This window comes from Triticum dicoccoides, chromosome 1B (assembly GCF_002162155.2).
Source record: "Triticum dicoccoides isolate Atlit2015 ecotype Zavitan chromosome 1B, WEW_v2.0, whole genome shotgun sequence".
Lineage (NCBI taxonomy): Eukaryota > Viridiplantae > Streptophyta > Magnoliopsida > Poales > Poaceae > Triticum > Triticum dicoccoides.
The window spans coordinates 122,603,792-122,619,873 of NC_041381.1; positions in this window are offsets into that span (position 1 = coordinate 122,603,792).

Consider the following 16,082-nt stretch of genomic DNA (forward strand, 5'->3'; position numbering starts at 1 on the left):
GGAGGCCTCACCCAGGACAGCGTGGTTGAAGGTTGGAGAAGCGATCTAGCCTTACAGCGACGACGCAGAGGAACTCTCAATGAAAGCACCAATGTCGGTGTCAAAACCGGCGGATCTCGGGCAGGGGGTCCCGAACTGTGCGTCTAAGGCTAATGGTAACAGGAGGCTGGGGACACGATGTTTACCCACGTTCAGGCCCTCTCGATGGAGGTAATACCTTACTTCCTACTTGTTTGATCCTGATGATATGAGTATTACAAGAGTTGATCTACCATGAGATCAGAGAGGCTAAACCCTAGAAGCTAGCCTATGGTATTATTGTTGTTGTTGTGTCCTACGGACTAAACCCTCCGGTTTATATAGACACTGGAGGGGGCTAGGGTTACACAGGGTCGGTTTACAGAGAAGGAGATCTACATGCGAATCGCCAAGCTTGCCTTCCAGGCCAAGGAGAGTCCGATCCGGACACGGGACGAAGTCTTCAATCTTGTATCTTCATAGTCCAACAGTCTGGCTAAAGTATATAGTTCGGCAGTCCGGATACCCCCTTATCCAGGACTCCCTCAGATACCACCGAGGATGTGGGCTTGAACTGCAATCGTCCAGATACCCAAGTAAGTCACTCTACAATCGAACACGCTGTTCATGTTTATCATAACATTATTCTGAAAACTATCCGCGACCAGGATTGGCTAAGTAAGGCGGAGAGGATCAGGTGTCCAGCCCCGCTTCCTGAAGGCTCACCGAATCCTGCATTAACCAGGATGCTTAAACGCGCACCATATCAAGTGCCATCGGGGAAGGATGACGGGAAGAGTAGAGAAGCCGAAAGCGAGCTTCATACATTGCACATCAAAACCAGGGGCATTAATGTCTCCACCAAGGAGGATAATCGGGGATGTGAATCTAAAATTCCCTCCCCCCGCGGGAAGAAAAGGGCCGCCTCCGAAGGCTTGGATACAAGGTGCCCAAACAAGTGAAGAAACCCTCGCCAGGGAGTCCTGCCCCAGAGGGCGTCCTTACCGCACAGCACCCGCAAACGGGCCAGTCCTCCACCGAGCTGTAAGTGAAAAAGTACTGTGATAAAATATGTCCTTCTTCATCTCTAAGAATAATAACCGAGACCTATCTTGCAGTCCGGATCATAGTCCTTCTCAACGGAGTTCGTCTTCTGGGGATCTTCTTCCGGAGATGATGGAGAGTGAAACGCCTCCTCCTGCCTCCCCGCCCCATGGGGAGGACGACCCCGAGGTGTCGTCATGGAGGATTTCTCCTGATCCACTAAGGCCAGAAGTTAATGCTTCGGCCACCCAAATCCCGGAGTATTCGGCTCCCAGGGAGAGCAACAAGAAGAGTTCAGGATTGTCCGGCACCGAGCCGGACACAATAACGGGCCTTCTGGAGCGAGCGACTATATCATAGGCGCACCATACTTTAATGAGTATGGTGTTTGAGAGGATTTCATCCGCCAAAAGCGGGTTGAATGAAGCTTTTATGAGCCTGCTCAAAGGCTTTGAGGTACGCAAAGAAATATGTAAACTTTCAGCTGTACTGCACACGCTAGGTGTGCTCTGTATAGATAGTAGCCCCTGAGACTCTGGTTGCCAGCCTGAGGCGGCAAACGGAGGATCATACTCCCAAGTAGTGATCGCGCTTGCGTTATGTGCAGACGACACAGTGTCCGGCGGTTGACCGGACTGCTGAATTCGCCTAACTGAGGCGACAGCTTGATGTGGCGGATGCCGACATCGCGCTTGTGAACAAGCGGCTTGATGAGGCACAGGGTATGTGTTTATTTTGTGAATTATCAGCAAATACTTTAAGAGGAGCATGATGCTAGTATCTATAATATGTTGTGGCCGCAGATGGAGCTGCTGCCATGGAGGCCCTTCTGGCGGAACTTGCCCTAGCCAAGGAACGAGCCGGGAGAAGTGATGCGGCCGCCCTAAAGGCGGCTGAAGAGTTAAGAGCCGAGCAGGCTGCTCATCGCCAGAGCGAAGACAAAATAGCCAAGATGGCTGTTAAGCAGAAAGATGCCGCCGGTCGATATGAGCTCCTTGAAAAGGTGATCCCAGTGAAAGAGGCTGACCTGAAGAAGGCCTTGGAAGCAGCCAAGGAAACACGCTCTGAAATCAGAGCTGCACGGGAGGAGCTTCGACAAGCCGGAGATATCACGGCTAGGAGGCCCTTTTTGTTGCGGATGAAGTTTGGAGATCCAAATTATGCCCCTCTAGATCAGCTATGGAGTGCTGCAGACGTGTATGCAGACATGGCAAAAAATACTACTGATGCGACCAAGTTTTTCAAAGATCATAAAGATAATGAGGTGGAAAGGTTATTCTGGTCGCAGTTCAGTTCCCCGACGCGTCCGCTGCCGTTGAATGGAAAGATGGCCGCATGGGCCGAGCTCCATAGGTTGTCCGGACTTGCCATGAGGTCTATCGTAGACCATCTTTGGCCGAAGGGACCAAGGCCGGACAATTATTTTGTTTTAGTGCAACAATTCCTTGGCGCTGTGTCGCGCATCAATGATGTGTCGCGCATCGACGCTGTGAAGAGGTCGGCGTGCATAGAGGGTGCACGGATGGCTCTTGCCCATGTTAAAACATATTGGGCAGGGATGGAGGCCACCGGTATTGCAGCCCGGGATCCGGCGGGAGGCTAGGACCCGACCGAGCACTATTTTGAGCAAGTCATAGAAGGCGCCCGTTTAATAGAGGCTCAGTTCTCAAAGAGTATTATGTGCGAGTGACATATATCTCAATTGTAAAGACAATGTTATTTTGATTATAAAGGCTGTATTTATACTTTTACCCGAAAGTATTGTAGTGCCTCCTGTGTGTCCGTTTATGTATATATATAACCTGAAAGTTTGCAGTCGTCGGCTTCAGCCCCCATGCATACAATGCGGGGGTGCTAAAAAAAGGCACGTAATAACACTTGATCCAACGTCTTGGTCCATTAAGGAGGTGATCGCTCGTCGAACTAGGCAACTAGACTATATTGCTTTAACACTTTCACTTAGCCAAAGGAGTTTGACAGTGGGGCTACTATATAGCCCCTAGTACTTCCGCGTTCATACGAATTCGGTGCGCGTACGTACATGACCGGGAAACCAGTCCTTCATTAATGCGAAGCAATCCCGACGATTCCGCTGAGTCATCGAGTGGTTGACCAGTCTCTTGCTGTATCATGATAGCCAGTTTTCGTCTTTCTCTACTGAGGTGCTCGTCCGGAATAACCAGGGCACGATCGCAGTAGTTCTCCTTTGGCCGCCTTAGCCGATAAAATGGAACGTAAGGTAGCAAACCCAGGAGCCGGGCAAACCCAACATTTGACCAAAGACATGATTCGGAGCTGATGCATATAAGGCCAAACTCGTGACGCCAAACACTCCCGAAGGTATTCGGACTTTGGAACATATATTGGGCTGAGTAACACCCTCGATAATGAACCCCGAATTTCCAGGTACGTGCATTAATCTGACGTAGCGAAATGCCAATAACGCCAGTATCCCTCGTGGGTGTATTAAGTACCTGGGGGATGTCAAGCAACAAGAGACATTAAAGAAGGTCTACACAGGGGCTTAGTCCAAAGAGAAACCTTTGAGCGGGGCCCTGCTGCACGTCTGCGCCTATGTCTCCGTTGTGCCGTATCCTGGAAGGGTGTAGCACGATGGTCATCTGTAAAAAAGGAGAAACCTCGTAACGAGTCTGGTGTAATCGTGCGAGAAGTTGGTTATGCTCAATGAATCACTAAAATTCAGTATATTATTATATTAATAAGGTCAAGCCGAACTGTGGGCTTTGTTACATGTTCGCAGCCCCTAGCACCGCCTATGGGGGTATATCTATAGACCCCAGCTCAGGTTTATCTGGGCTATTACCACTGGCGGTGCACCAGACTCGTCTAACCGTGTCTGTGGTCTTGACGATCGATCATGTATTCTAGTAGGAGAGGCCGCTCAGTGTTCGGCTGCTAGAGCCGCCACATATTATTTCGCTCGTAAGGAGCGCTCCGTGTTTCCGCTAACTGTGATGACGCCACGTGGACCGGGCATCTTGAGTTTAAGGTAGGCGTAGTGCGGTACTGCGTTGAAGCAAGCGAAGGCCGCTCTTCTGAGTAGTGCGTGATAGCCGCTTCAGAATGGAGCTATGTCGATGATTAATTGTCCGCTTATGAAGTTGTCGGGAGAACCGAATATAACCTCTAATACGAGAGAGCCCGTGCAGCGGACCTTAACGCCTAGTATTACTCCTTTAAAGTTAGTGTTACTTTGGCTGATTTTTAATGAGTCTATGCCCATCTTGCGGATAGTGTCCTGATATATCAGATTAAGACTACTGTCGCCATCCATAAGGACTCGAGTGAGATGGTATCCATCAATTATTGGGTTGAGCACCAAGGCAGCCGATCCTCTATGCCGGATACCTGTCGGATGATCCCTGCCATCAAAAGTGATCGGGCAGGCCAACCAAGGGTTGAATTTGGGGGCGACGGGCTCTACAGCGTATACGTCTCTGAGTGCGCGTTTGCGTCTTCTCTTCGTATGTGAGTTGCGTAAATCATATTCACTGTTTTGACTTCTGGTGGGAATTTTTTCTGTCCCGCAGTGTTCGGCTAGCGAGGCTCATCCTCGTCTTCACTTGGCATCTCCCTTCCTTTGTGTTCGGCGTTTAGCTTGCCGGCCTGCTTGAAGACCCAACATTCTCTGTGGGTGTGGTTTGCAGGTTTTTCGGGGGTGCCATGAATTTGACATAATCTGTCTAGACACTTGTTTAGGCTGGACGGTCCATCTCCGCTGCTTATAAATGGCTTTTTCCATTGACCGGGTCGAGAGCCCCAGAATCCGGCATTGACCGCCGTGTTGTCCAGACTTTCTTCTTTGTTACGACGCTTGTTTTTATTCCTTCATGGATTCCCGTTGCCATCCCTAATTTTGGATGTGCCTGGGTCGCTGGTGCCTCTACGGGCCAACCAGCTGTCCTCACCCGCGTGAAAGCAGGTCATAAGGCTTGTTAGGGCCGCCATTGTCCTTGGATTTTCATGGCCAAGGTTTCTGGCGAGCCATTCGTCTCGGATACTATGCTTGAAGGCCGCTAAGGCTTCGGCATCCGGACAATCAACAATTTGATTCTTCTTGGTGAGAAATTTGTTCCAAAGCTTCCGGGCTAACTCTCCGGGTTGTTGGATTATGTGACTTAAATAATCTGCATCCGGAGGTCGGACATAGGTCCCTTGAAAATTGGCCCTGAAAGCATCCTCAAGTTCCTCCCAACTTCCAATTGAGTTTTCAGGGAGGCTTTTCAACCGATGCCGAGCTGGTCCTTTCAACTTGAGGGGTAGATATTTAATGGCGTGGAGATCATCTCCACGAGCCATGTGGATATGAAGGATAAAGTCCTCAATCCAGACCCCAGGGTCTGTCGTTCCGTCGTATGCCTCTATATTCTCGGGTTTGAATCCCTGTGGAAATTCATGATTTAGCACTTCATCGATGAAGCACAGGGGGTGTGCAGCACCCCTGTAATTGGATGTGTCATGGCATGCTGTCGACGGTTGTTGTGTTCGGGGTTGATTCCGAACTGGTATTCGATCAATATGATCGTTTTGGTGGCTATGATCTTGCTTCGGAGAACGTCCTCTAGATCCATAAATGGACCTGGTCGCACCGGCCTTTTTGTCTAGGAGCTCACATAAATCATGTGATGGCTTGTGTGCGGCATCATTAGCCACTCTGTCGCGGCCACGAGGTGGTCGGTCCGGCTGATCGGCCGTATTATTCTTTGGTGGAATGGGCTCTATGGCTTCATCTCGAATTCGGGTAGCAGCTTGCGCTTTAAGTAGCTCTTTGTGTGGCGATCGTAGCCATATTTTTCTTCAGTGTCTAGCACTTTGTTCCATCTGCGGTTGAGCGTATCCTATGCGGCCTTAATCCTTTGCTTCTGTTCTTCAGGATCCTCGCAGTGTCCATAAGCCTTCTGTGGAGGTTCTCTTGTTCCAAGTGTTTTTCCGGGATGAATGCGTCGTCGTACGGACTGTCCTCCTCTCCGGAGGCAGGTTGATGAGTTTTACCCTCGTGGTCACCGTGATCGGGCGTCTGCTCTGGACTATGTTCGGTGTGGCCTGGCTCATCCTGCTCCATTGCTGGGTCCATGGGGTCGTCGTTTCCTTCGGAGTCGACCAGGGTGTCAATTTTTCTTGCGCTTTTATCGCTATTTTTACTGTGGTTGGACTTAGAGCGGCGCCTGCGCCGTCGCTTTGGTTTCTTCCCGGGGGGATTATCCTCCGTTGCATCCTTTTTGTCGCTATTGTTCTCCTTGGGTCTGTCCACCATGTATATATCATATGATGAGGTGGCTGTCCAGCGCCCCGTGGGTGGTGGTTCCCGATCATCTCCAGCATCGACGTCCATACTGTCGATGTCTTTGGAGTCGAAGTCCAGCGTGTCGGTTAAGTCATCGACAGTGGCTATTAAGTGGGTGGTGGGTGGGTAGCGAATTTCTTCGTCGTCCGCATTCCACTTGAGCCGGACATAGTTTGGCCAGGAGTCTCCTGATAAAGAGAGAGAGAGCTTAATGAATTTAGCACATCACCAAAGGGTGAGTGTTGAAAGATATTCGCAGAGGTGAACTCCATGATCGGTGCCCAATCAGAGTCGGTAGGCATGGAAGCGCGCGGTTCGGAACCTAAGACTGGAGACGAGTCCGGGGGTCCGGTGACACAGATTTCTTTGGAGGCGGAGTCTGTGTTCGGCTCCATCACCGATGAGTGTGCGGCCTCCATGGCGGGGTCCACCCACCCGCCTTCGGATGGCGCAATCTGCTCCAGATTAAGGGCCGGGGCAGCAGCAGGTGCGATAGTCCGAACACCATCCGAGGGCAGATCTAAGTCATGCTCGTCCTGACTGTTCGGCTCTCCTGACGTAGGCCCGAATCCGTCGAAGATGAAGTCCTCGTGGATGTCAGCCGTATAGTTCAAGTTTCCGAGCCTGACTTGATGGCCAGCGGCGTAGCTGTCGATCTGCTCTAGATGGCCAAGCGAGTTGGCCCGTAGTGCGAAGCCGCCGAATATGAAGATCTGTCCGGGGAGAAAAGTCTCGCCCTGGACCGCATCGTTGCTGATGATTAAAGGAGCCATCAAGCCTCGTAGCAACGACACAAGTGGAACTCTCAATGAAAGCACCAATGTCGGTCTCAAAACCGGCGGATCTCGGGTAGGGGGTCCCGAACTGTGCGTCTAAGGGTAATGGTTACAAGAGGCTGGGGACATGATGTTTACCCAGGTTCGGGCCCTCTGGATGGAGGTAATATCCTACTTCCTGCTTGATTGATCTTGATGATATGAGTATTACAAGAGTTGATCTACCACGAGATGGTAGAGGCTAACCCTAGAAGCTAGCATATTGATTATGATTGTTCTTGTCCTACAGACTAAACCCTCCGGTTTATATAGACACCGGAGGGGGCTAGGGTTACAGAGTCGGTTACAGCGAAGGAGATCTACACATCTGAATCGCCAAGCTTGCCTTCCACACAAAGGAGAGTCCCATCCGGACACGGGACGAAGTCTTCAATCTTGTATCTTCATAGTCCAACAGTCTGGCCAAAGTATATAGTCCGGCTGTCCGAGGACCCCCTACTCCAGGACTCCCTCAAGCCTCATTAAAGTCACCATAAACAAGCCAAGGATCTTGCGAAACAGATCTTAATGTCGTTAGGTGATCACACATGTAATGACGATTCTCCACACGTGGCTCCTCATATACAAAAGTTGCTCTCCATGTCTTGTGCATGCTATTATCCACCATCCTAACATCTATATATCTAGGACAAGAGTCCAACACCGTAACCTGAAGTTTTTCATCCCAGTATAGGCTAGGCCTTCTCCTTGCCTTGACCGCCCATCGTTGTTGGCATCCTTTTTCAGCTAAGTAATATGTAATACGACGTCCTAAACCACCTAATTTAATCGTCTTCCTCGCTCTGTTGAAAACGCAATGCAGGCCACTGTTGCGGCCGATGCCCATGAGAAGGCGGTGGCAGGGAGTTCTTATTTGACATTATTCCTCTACTTCTGTGTTGTGAGGTCCGATTGTAAATTTTAGGGAAAGTTTTCTACAAGCAATATTTGTCACTTATTTTCCTAATTTTTTGCCACTAAACATTGTTGCAGCCAAAGCAGAGGAGAAGGTGATGTATTGTTGCATGAAGCGTTTAGGCGTGTCGTGAGATTACTTCGGAATTTCCGATTACCTCCTCCGTCTCAGGGGTGCGAGTTTTTCTGTTCACTTCCATTTTCTGCCTTCTCTCTTGTTTATTATTTTCTTACTACTTTGGGCATCACATTTTACCCTATGTTATTTAGTTCCATTCATCTTCTATTTCTTCAATTTTCAATTTTCTTTATTTTATCTTCTTGCTTTGTTTAAATCTATGAACAGCTAGAAATAAAAACATGAACTCTTACTAATATATGAATTTATATTTTTGTATGCATGAATTTTTTTCAAATATGCAAAGCACATGCTAATATATACACATGCACATTTCTATCACTGAAGTAAACATTTCTCTAGTTTTTGCAATACACTTTTCCCTTTTATCAGACTTATTTTACTACATATTTAAAACAAGTTACACTTCTAACTAAACGCGCCATGCCCGACCCATGTAAGTTGTAGACGTTTGCCCAACCTGTTTGAGGCCCCAAATGTCAAGCAGGAGCGCAAAGACTATATATCGCCCACAACAAGCATTATCATGTTCTGCATGCGGATTTTTTGGGGAAACAACTTTTATCCGTTTTAAATGTTTTTTCTATTTCCTTTTCTATATTCTATCTTTTTTCTGTTCATATATCTATTTTTTCCTTTTTATGTTTCTTTTGCACTTTTCCTTTTTAACTTTTTACAATAAGTGTAAACATTTTTCAGAAGTTACATGAATTTCTTTTGGCTTGAGCACTTTTCCAAAAGTACATGAATAACTGTTAAAATAGTTGAATACTTCTCAAAAGTACATAAACATTTTTTTCCTAAATGTGTGATCATTTTAAAATATTAAATCAACATTTTTTAAAAGTGTGGATACTTTAAAAGCACATGAACATATTTGAAAAGGTAGACTAGTCCCCTAAAAAAAGTAGACTAGTGTGAGTGTCTAAGAAAATAATGAACCTCGGTGAGTGCTGCTCGTCCCACCTAACGTGGAGGGGAACTAAATGCGCGAACATTTGAAACAAATACAACATCATTTTAAAAGGGGTGAACACTTTTTTTATAAGTAGACTAACATTTTGCCAATGTATGAACACTTTTCAGATTTTAAAAAAATGCATGAATAATTTTAAAAATCTACTAAATACTTTATTAAATAAGTTAACACTTTTGAATCATATGAGATTATTAAGAGCCTAAACATTTTTTAGTTACATGGTCATTTTTTGAATAATCCAAATTATTTTTTTAATTCGATGTCAATTTTTGTGATTTTTTAAAAGTGGACTTTTATTAAATACATATATGAAAATACAGAGGATAACATTTTGGGAGTTATATATAGGAAAATGAAAAGAAAATGTTGCTTGCTTAGTGGGTTGGAATTAAGCCGACCCATGAGTAGATAATGTAGGCGAGCCTCCCTTCATGCGCTTCTTAGAGAGACACACACATAGTAGCGCCCTAGTAGGAGAAAGTAGGGAGCAACTAAACGGAGGTTATTCCAAGGTTATGCGTGGCGCATGCCAACCTAATGCATGACGGACCACAAGGGCATTGCGTACTGCCTCTTGGCACCTAGAGAAGGTTTTAAATGTGTTTTTTCTTCTGGTTTTTGCATGGTAGGCCCCAATTTCGGCCTTTTTTGTTTTCATTTTCCTTTGCTTTTTTCACTTCTTTTTCTTTTCTCCAGCTTTTATCAACTTGTGCTAGTACCAATAAACTTCATACTATGAGTAAATGTTACATGACATGCAAATTACATGTTGTGCTAGCAATAGAAGGTGCAACACGTGAAGCATAGGTTGGAACGGGAGAGAAGAACATGTTACACCGGGTAGTACATGCTACCACACTGAAAGTACATATTGCACCCGGGATTACAGGGTGCACTATGTGGCAAGTACATGTTACATGATGTGAGAAGCACATGTTACACCAAGGATTATAAATTGCACTATGAGAGGGCTACACATTGCATTACACATGAGTTCATTACCCGTGGGAAGTACAAGTATGTTGTCATTGGAAGTACAAGCTACATTTGAAAATAAGTTCATTGAAATCTATTAACACGGGAGCTTGTTTTAAAGATATGGATGCGGCAAATGTTACGGTGAAGTTTGTTTGCAATTTGGATACCTGATTTGGATAGCTTTGATTGAATTTACACCGCACGAAAAAAGCATCCTTAAAAAACCATACACATGAACTTCTTGGTGATGAAAAGTGGTTTATATGCATTGTATCATGCGTCACCACCATCAAAGATGCACCACGAAAGACTTTTTTTTGCGAGGGACACACACATAGTAGCGCCCAAGTAGGAGAAACTGGGGAGCAACTAAATGGAAGTTATTCCAAGGTTATGCGTAGCACAGACCAACCTAACGCATGGCAGATCACAAAGGCACCATGGGCCGCTCTGGCACCCAATGAGGGTTTGAAATGGGAAAACGTTTAACTTCAACCGGATGATTTCTGGCGAAAGGAAACGGCCTCGCACGCTGTCCGACCGGGATAGATTGGACGCTTCTTGTTGCGCATGCGACGCGAGAGGACCAGGTCATACCTGGCTATCACCTATGTCTCCAAGGGGGTAATAATTGCAGCATTCCGGTCCGCATCTGGCTTCTCCCCTTTCCTTCTCCGCCGCGGCGCACGTTACAGAAACTTGATGCAACGATCTTCCCGGGTGCGAGGTGGGCAGGAGGCGGTGCTGAAGCTTGCAGGGAGATAGGTCACTCGCGCAGACCCAACTGAAGCGATGGACGACATCGCTCCTTCGGCGAAGTATGCAATCCAAGCTCCCTCCATTTATGCTCCATAGTGCTGCGTTAGGGTTCATAGGAGGGATGTTTTCGAGGTTCTGGATCTAGTTTTGAGGTGGGGTGGTGGTTGATAGGTTCATGGGTCGCTGGATCTGGTGTATGGGGATGGGGAGGGGAGTGGCGGGAGGTGTGGATTTTGTGTGGTGAGGTTGCCCGGATCCGCTATGAAGTTTGGGTTGATGGAGTTTGGGATGATCCATTGCATCAGTAGGGGGTGGTACTATTTCTTCATGCTTCATAGGAAATCATCAGCAGGGTTGAGTGATGGTGTTTGGGTGGTGATACGTCTCCAACGTATCTATAATTTTTGATTGTTCCATGCTATTATAATATCATTCTTCGCGCGATAGGGGGCCCAGTCGCGCCCTGGTGGGTTGTGCCCACCTTGGGTGCCCCCTGAACCGCCTCTTTGCTCTACAAATACCACAATATTCCAGAAACCCTAGGGGAGTCGATGAAAATCAATTCCAGCTGCCGCAGAGTCCAGAACCACTAGATCCAATCTAGACACCATCATGGAGGGGTTCACCACTTCCATTGGTGGCTCTCCTATGATGCGTGAGTAGTTCTTTCTAGACGTACGGGTCCGTAGTTAGTAGATAGATGGCTTCCTCTCTCTCTTGATTATTAGTACAATGGTCTCTTGGAGATCCATATGATTTAAGTCATTTTGTGGTGTGTTTGTTGGGATCCGATGAACTTTGAGTATGATCAGATCTTTGTTTATCCATGGAAGTTATTTGAGTCTTCTTTGATCTCTTATATACATGATTGCTTATAGCCTCATATTTCTTCTCTGATATTTGGGTTTTGTTTGGCCAACTTGATCTATTTATCTTGCAATGGGAAGAGGTGCTTTGTAGTGGGTTCGATCTTACGGTGCTTGATCCCAGTGACAGAAGAGGAACCGACACGTATGTATCGTTGCTACTAAGGATAACAAGATGAGATCTATATTTCCGCAATAGATAAATGGATCTCGTCTACATCATGTCATCATTCTTATGGCATTACTCCATTTTCCATGAATTTAATACACTAGATGCATGCTGGATAGCGATTGATGTGTGGAGTAATAGGCAGGAGTCAGTCTAATAATCTTGGACGTGATGCCTATATAATGATCATTGCCTGGAAATCATCATGATTATTTGAAGTTCTATCAATTGCCCAACAATAATTGTTTTCCCACCATTTTCTCGAGAGAAGCCACTAGTGAAACCTATGACCCCGGGTCTCTTTTCATCATATTTGCCTTTGCGATCTATTTTCCTTTGCATTTATTTTCAGATCTATTAAACCAAAAATAGAAAAATACCTTGCTGCTATTTATTTGTTCCGCGATTTATTTATCCAATCTACCACTTTTACCTCACGTTATTTGCCTATCTTGAGGCGTCGTACCAGGAAGGGATTGGCAACCCCTTTAACACGTTGGGTTGCAAGTATTTGTTATTTGTGTGCAGGTGCTATTTACGTGGTGTGAGGAGGTTCTCCTACTGGTACGATAACCTTGGTCTCATCACTGAGGGAAATACCTACCGTCGCTATACTGCATCACCCCTTCCTCTTTGGGGAAATACCGACGTAGTTCTAGCAGACATCAAAAGAAATTTCTGGCGCCGTTGCCGGGGAGGATCTTCAATATCAACCAGGTTCCTAATAAAAAATCTCATCTCCTCGCAATTTACATTATTTGCCATTTGCCTCTCGTGTTTCTCTCCCTCACTTCACAAAATTTTGCCATTTTATTCGTCCTCTTTTTCGATCGTTGTTTTCTCGTCAGATCTGTTTTTTGTGTGCAATCTTGTTTATCACTTTTTGTCGTTATGGTTTTTTCTTCTTCTATTGTGTGCAACCCCGAGAACAAGGTTCTTAACTTCAAACAAAGGGGAGGAGAAAATTTAAAAGATGCTTGGTATAGGATTTGCAATGCTAATAATAGATCTATCCGTAAGCAATCTACCGTTGTTCTTCTTTGTTGTTTTTATGTGGGCATTACTGTCGGTGTTAAAACCGGCGGATCACGGGTAGGGGGTCCCTATTTGTGCGTCTTAAGCTGATGGTAACAGGAAGCAAGGGACACAATGTTTACCCAGGTTCGGGCCCTCTCGATGGAGGTAAAACCCTACTTCGTGCTTGATTAATATTGAAGATATGTGTAGTACAAGAGTAGATCTACCACGAGATCGTACAGGCTAAACCCTAAGAGCTAGCCTATGATAGTATGATTGTAATTGTGATCGGCCTTCTAAGGACCGTGCTCTCCGGTTTATATAGACACAGGAGGGCCAGGGTTTACATGGAGTCGGTTACAAGGAAGGAAATATAATATCCGGATCGCCAAGCTTGTCTTCCACGCAAAGGAGAGTCCCATCCGGACACGAGCCGAAGTGTTGAGTCTTATATCTTGATGCTTCTATAGTCCGGACGATGTATACAGTCCGGCTGTACGAATACCCCCTTATCCAGGACTCCCTCAGTAGCCCCTGAACCAGGCTTCAATGACGATGAGTCCGGCGCGCAGTCTTGTCTTCGGCATTGCAAGGCGGGTTCCTCCTCCAAATACTCCAAGATGATTATCGAACACGTAGACCATGTCCGGATCTGCAAGATGATCTTCACATACCACCGCAGAGAGAATGACACTTCAGCTGACAACACCCAGCCTAAGCGTATATTGCGATGCGGTTTCCTTAGCACATCTTGTCGAAGCGAAGATCGTGTCCCCTTATCACGGGATTCTCATCAATACGGGTACGAGTAATCCAACCGCACCGCCAATCGCGGTAAGTGGGAGGATAGCGGGCTACACCAGGCAAGTCGGGAGGCGCAAATAGCTCTTACCTTCTCTTATAAAGAGACACGGCATCTTCCTCTTTTACCCACGCCTTCTTCTTCCGCTAACTCATTTCCCTCAGCTCGAGCCCCAACGCCCAAGCGCTCTACTTCTCCATCGAAGAGAGGTCTTCTGAAGATGTCCGGATCCGGATCAGGAGGCAAATGGATGGCCTCTACCGTCCAGGAGAAGGATATCAAGAGGCTCCGGGAAGCCGGGTATCTGGCCAAGAAGATCGGCCATCGTCTCCCACTGGCGGGACAGATTGTCCCTACTCCGGAGCCTCACAAGAGAGTCGTGTTCCTTCCCCATTTTTTCCATGGGCTCGGGTTTCCCCTACACCCATTTGTACGTGGAGTCATGTATTACTATGGGGTTGATTTTCATGATATTTCCTCCCAACTCTTTTCTCAATATCTCGACGTTCATCGTCGCATGCGAGGCCTTCCTCCGGATTCCGCCTCACTTCGGCCTGTGGCTGAAGATTTTCAATGTGAAGCCCAAGGTGGTGAGTGGCGAACACAGAGAGTGCGGCGGCACCATGGTGAGCAAGATGCCCAAGGTAGTTTGGCCGAAGGGCACTTTCAACGACTCCGTCAAGGAGTGGCAGCAGTAGTGGTTTTATATCACCGAACCACGCCGCGAAGAGTGGGCTGCAGCTCCTGAGTTCAGATCCGAAGCTCCACTGCAGCTCACGTCCTGGCCCAAGAAGGGCTCGAACTGGTGCTCGTCCGATGAGCTGTCACTGCTCCAGACGCGCATTCAGAGTATGGTTAACAAGGACGTCAAACTTGTTGACATGGTCCAGGTGATGCTAGTTCTCCTGGTTCTCCCTTGCCAGCATCGAGCCTGCACCTTGTGGGAGTTCGACCAAGCCGAGCACCAAACCCTCCGGGAGCTCTATGATTCCTCCCACGAGGATATCTGGAAGGTGCTCTTCAGGTCCGGCAAATGGCCGGATTCCACCGAGGATCGGGGATATCAATTATCCCATTCTCCAAGCCCAGTAAGTCACAGCCACGCCCTGTCCATCCATGCTTTTTGTCATGTCCTGAGGGACAATTCTAATCGTGTCTCGTCGTGACCTCAGGGATGGATAAAGAAGGTGGAGCGGATACAATGTCTGGCCCCACTGCCGGAGGAACTGGCCGGACCTCTTCTAACGAAGATGCTGGTCCCTGCGCCCTACAAGGCGCCCAAGAAGGAGGCCTCCAAGAAGGTCAAGAAGACCCGGAGTGGTCTCCGCTGTCGCGAGGATTCGGACGCCAGATCCGAAGGCTCTAGTGACGCTCCTTTCGAAGACAAAGAGGAGGAGGCAGAGGAGGACGAGCCTCGCTCCGCAGGCGGGAAGAAGCGTGTGGCTTCCCCGTCCCTGGAGGCCGAATCGCCCAAGAGAGGGCGAGGTTCCCCTCCAGAGGTATCCACCCCGGCTGCCGATAATAGCCCAGAGTGGGATCCCGAGGCCCAGCCCCTGGGAAAATCGCAAGTAACCGAAATCCGAATACGCCTATGTATCCAGGGTCGACTAGGCATAATAGTTTTAACTGTCGCCACATTTCATATAGCCCGGCGGGGTCTCCTGCCGGACAGTCCTCATCGGAGGATTCCTTGAGCTCGAATGCTGTGGCGAGCAAGACACCTCTGGGAATCCTTTTCCGAAGTCTAGGCATGACACCGAGGTGTCGTCTCAAAGAGACTCAGAGCAGGATAAGGTTCTGGAGGCCTCTAAGGCTTCAGGATCGGGCAAGCGGCCACCTTCCATGAAGGGAGGTTTGACCACTCCACCAGCAGCCTCTGTCTACGTAGAGCTGCTGGGTGGCCTACTGACAGTGTTAAAGAACGCGTTCGTCATCGATGAACATCGGACCCTTATGGGTACGGTGGTTGGAAAGATTCAGGCTGCCGAAAGCGGGCTGAATGAGTCCTATCTTGGCCTTATAAAGGCCTTTGAGGTATGGTTTCTAAGGTACCTTTGAAGGATTAGTATGATATGAGGAGTAGCCCCTGATACACTGTCCGGCAAAAGAGAGCCGGGCAGGAGATCAAACCCTCTATTGTAATGGGAACCTTTGTTTAGTGATGCATACCCATTTGCTTTGAAAGCAGGCGGCTGCGGAGAGGACTGCCGCTCATGATGCGGAAGTGTCCGAAATGAAGCAGATCCTGGAACGGGCCGAAGAACTTGGACGTGTGG